At 46.1% G+C, this 4,748-nt stretch overlaps 1 pseudogene; it reads left to right on the top strand.

Moving 5' to 3' along the window:
* The first annotated feature begins 2,903 nt into the window (after positions 1 to 2,903).
* Positions 2,904 to 4,748, top strand: part of LOC116094263 — a 4,410-nt pseudogene continuing 2,565 nt past the window's right edge.

Here is a 4,748-nt window from a genome sequence, read left to right as displayed (position 1 = left end):
CCTCTCTTCCGGGCCCTATCATGCTCAGCACACAGTGTACATACCATGAGCAGTTGCTAAATTCAGCAGAATTGCATTATTCAGCCGCAAATAAACCTGGTGTGTTCAGCATGTTACAAACAATGTGTTCCTGTCACCAGGAGTTTCACTACTGCAAAGACAAGCTTTATTTTCACAGATAATAAGATGCATATGCCCAAAACAGGAACAGTGCCCCGACACAAAGAGATGCTGTGATATGTGCAAAGGATCAACACCCAAACAAAAGGCCAACTGTTCCTGACTCCCAAGCCATTCAAAGTAACTCTTTTACTTTGGGATTATACTGGTACCCTTGTGATAACCCCAAAAGGCTGGGCAAGATTAGCCTTAAATAACAATGCACTTTAATTTGATGTAAATATACTTTTTTTTTTCCTTGAGCTGTTAGTAAGACATGAAAGCAATGAGCTGGGCCAGCCTTCCAACACACAATGTTGAGATGTATGAGGCAGATAAAACCCACCACTACTTCATGTTGTTTTCTTTCTCCCTCTCCCTACACAGGATCAGACGTATAAGAGGCTCAAAAAGAACTAACCTTGAAGTAATGAAAACAGTTTCTGTGTTGTCTCATTTGGCTTCTATAAACTCCGACCAGAAAAATTAACTTGGAAGAAAATGGCCACTTTTGCTTACCTACAAGCAGTACACTCTTTAGCATCTCATTATATTTGGGCAACTGGATCAAACAATGTGTGTTCCGCCCCCAAGTAGTAGACAACCTGACAAAATGACTACTGTAGACAAAAAGATCTAGCTAGAAACTGCTGGTGCTGGTTGTTCGAGCTCAGGGCCTTCCACATCTTCCACTGTGCTGGAGAGCTTGGAGAGTCTGAGCTAAGCTTGAATGAAGACTCTTTGCTTTTGCATACTGGTGGTTTCTGGTGGTCTGTGGGGACCTCTTGATCCGGGCACAACAATATATACAAAAAATTTTAATTATTTTTTTTAATTTTTATGTGTTTTATGTGTTTACTTAGAAATGTATATTCCCTGGGCAGTGGTGGCACACGCCTTTGATCCCAGCACTTGGGAGGCAGAGGCAGGCAGAATTCTGAGTTCAAGGCCAGGCTGGTCTACAGAGTGAGTTCCAGGATAGCCGGGGCTATACAGAGAAACCCTGTCTCAAAACAACAACAACAACAACAACAACAACAACAACAACAACAACAACGAAATGTATATTCATGCAGTACCCGGAAGATGGCATCAGATCCCCTGAAACTATAGTTGTGGGCCACCACATTGGAGCTGGGAACCAAATCTGGACCCTCTATGAGAGCAACAAATGCCCTTAACCACTGAGCCCTGGCCCCTTCCCCCTTTTTTGACACAAAGTCTTGCTATGTAGTACAGCAGCTGGCCTCAAATTGAAGATCTTCCTGCCTCAACCTCCTAAATGCTGGGATTACAAGAGTGTGCCTCCATATCTGACTTCTCACTTTCTTGTATGCAAAGGAGGGGACATGCTTCCCAGAAAGGAAACACTTATATAAGTGACTTGTTGAAGGCTAGTAAACACACAGGTTTGGCTGAAATCTCTCCTCTGCTTAACCCGTAGGGCCAGTTTCTACTGTGGCCAGGGGATTTGCCAGTCAGTCATTGGCTGGGTGTCCTGGGAGCTGATCTGTCATTTCAAAGCAGGGAAATTCCCTTTGGCTTATATCAAGTCACAGAGGTTAAGAGATGATTTAATTAACCCTCTACTGGGCAGGAGGGCTGGCCAGCAAAAATGTCTGAAACTGGATCACATGGATTCCTCCTACATACAAGTTGAGAATAAAAATATTTGCTTTTCCACCCTCTCTAGCAGGGTGTGAATGTTACCCACTGTCAGTTGGTAATACCTTCCAGAACAGATCCTAAGATAAACTTGTTCTGGAGAGAAGTCTATTTTCCTCTTTTGACAATTTTCTCTTTAAAGAATTTTGCTAGATAGCAATTACCAAACTTTCTGGTGGCAGAACCCCTTTAAACTGAAAAATTCTTGAGGCTCCTGTCGGGCATGGTGAGCTTACTTGGAATCCCAGTAGTCAGGAAGTCTGAGGTACATGTCTGGTTTGAGGCCAGCCTGGGCTGCATCATGAGACCCTGTCTCAAAAAAATAAAATTGAATATTCCAAAGGTTTTTTTTTTCAATCTGAATTAAATTGTGGCTATTGTCACAGACTGATTCAATTTTTGATATTTAAGTTCTGATTTGCTTAAAAATAACAGTAAATATTTAGGTATTAACATAGATGTCATAGCTATCAAAATATAAACTATATTCTCCAAATGTCTGAAGGAGTATGGTTGTTTCATATCTTTACACACTGACTATTTGGTTTAATCAGTCTGTCTTATGGCATGTTGTTTTGGTTGAAGTAGATGGATATTTTACTCACATACTAAACCCAAACTCAACTACTGATAATAGTTTCTTTTTCTGTTTGTTTTGGGTTTTTGTTTGTTTGTTTGTTTGTTTTTGGTTTTTGTTTTTTGAGACAGGGTTTCTCTGTATAGCCCTGGCTGTCCTGGAACTCACTCTGTAGATCAAGCTGGCCTCGAACTCAGAAATCCGCCTGCCTCTGCCTCCCAAGTGCTGGGATTAAAGGCGTGCGCCACCACCGCCTGGCGATAATAGTTTCTTAAATGCCACTTTGCAGCTCGTTGATAAATCTTTAAAACTCGAAAATCCTTGCGAGCGCTGCCGGGGCGCCGAGCGTGCGTGCGTGTGAGTGTGAGTGTGAGTGTGAGTGTGTGTGTGTGTGTGTGTGTGTACACATACAGACACATATATTTGTATTCGGCTGCAGCGCGGGGCCGTACACGACATTAGAAGGCGCCGGAAGTGTCGGTGTCGAGAGGTGGCGGGAGAAGGGCCACCAAGGCAAGCCAGTCAGTAGCGCGAGTGGCAAGACTTGCATCCGCAGCCTCCCGAGTCTCCAGCACAGCGGGCTTTTCTCTTTGGCCAGACATGGACTTCAGGGAAATCCTCTTGATCGCTTCCAAAGGACAAGGTGTCAACCTTGTTCCGAAAAGGTACAGTTTGGCGGTGGGGCCTCCAAAGAAAGACCCAAAAGTGAAAGGTGTCCAGCCAGCAGCCGTACAAGCTTTCCTTAGGAGGAAAGAAGAAGAGCTTAGACAAAAAGCCTTGGAAGAGAGAAAAAGGAAAGAGGAACTAGTGAAAAAGCGAATTGAACTCAAACATGACAAAAAAGCAAGAGCTATGGCCAAGAGGACAAAGGACAATTTTCATGGTTATGATGGTATTCCTATTGAGGAAAAGACAAAGAAAAAGCAGGTGGTGGAAAGCCACCTGAACCAGGGAGCTGATCAGAAGTACGACGTGGAGGAGGAAGAATTCATAGAATACAATCAGGCCGAGCTGGACCAGGACTATGAGAAGGAACAAGAGCCTCCCAAGGTTGAAAGCAAACCGAAGGCCCCCCTTAAAAGTGCCCCATCACCCATGAACTTCACTGACTTACTGAGGCTAGCTGAGAAGAAGCAGTTTGAACCAGTGGAGATCAAGGTAGTGAGGAAAGCAAAAGATCGGCCCCTGACTGCAGAGGAACTGAGGGAGCGAGAGTTTCTTGAACAAAAGCATAAGAAAAAGAAACCTGAACCCGACGCCAAACTACCTCCACCTGTGTCCAAAAGGGCACCACCCTCTCATAAAGACATAATGGGCACAGAGCCCAGCAAAGGTGCTGGGGGCAGGCAGCTTTCTTCCAAAGGATTGCCCTTTCCTCATGCTGAGAAGAAATCCAGACCCAGCATAGCCAATGAGAAACAAGTAGCTTTGTCTTCGTCCAAATCCCCGCCAGGAGAGAGGACCAAGGTAGGATCTGGCAGTAGCGCCCAGCCCTCACTTCGGGAGGGTCACAACAGGCCTGTCTTCAATGGGGCTGCAAAGCCCCACCCCAGCACCTGTTCACCAAGTGTCCAAAAGACTTCTGCTAGCGGGACTCAGAAATCTGCTTCTGAGCACAAAGCCAAAAAATCTCTTCCTTCTCATCCGAGCCATTCCAAGCCTGGACCCACAGTTCTCTCACACAACAAGGCTAAGAGTCCAGGTGTCAGACAGCCAGGCAGCAACTCTGGCTCTGCTCCTGGGCAGCCTAGCCCAGGGACAGCTCGACCCACACTTAGTTCTGGCCCTGTACCCAGGCACCAGAATGGCAGCTCCAGCTCAGGACCTGAGCAGTCAGTCAGTGGGATCAGAAAGCTGGCCAGCAATTCACATCCCTCTGGACGAACACTCAATGGCACAAATGGTCCTGGACCACCTGCAGGCAGCTCAAGTGAGCCTGGGCGACCCATCAGTGGGTCTGCTGGTTCTGGGAGACCTGTGGGCAGTTCTAGAGACCCTGGGCAGCCTGTAAACAGTCCATATGACCTTCGACGACCAATGAACAATCTAGGCTCTCTTGGGCGGTCAGTCAGTGGCCCTGGGAGATCCATAAGTGGTTCCATTCCAGCTGGACAAACTGTCAGTTCAGGCCCTGGAAGACCAGCAAGCAGCTTAGGACCTGGACGAGCAGTTAGTAACCCAGGCCTCCCCACAAAGCCCAAATGCACTGTTGTCTCAGAAACAATTTCTTCAAAGAATAATATTAGTTGGTCAAGCAATGGACAGATAAATGGAATGAAACCTCTCCTCTCTGGCTACAGATCTGCTCAAGGTCCTCAAAGGCTTCCCTTCCCTACTGGCTACAAAA

Source organism: Mastomys coucha, unplaced genomic scaffold (genome assembly GCF_008632895.1).
Source record: "Mastomys coucha isolate ucsf_1 unplaced genomic scaffold, UCSF_Mcou_1 pScaffold16, whole genome shotgun sequence".
Classification (NCBI taxonomy): Eukaryota; Metazoa; Chordata; class Mammalia; order Rodentia; family Muridae; genus Mastomys; species Mastomys coucha.
This window is presented reverse-complemented; position numbering and strand designations above follow the sequence as displayed.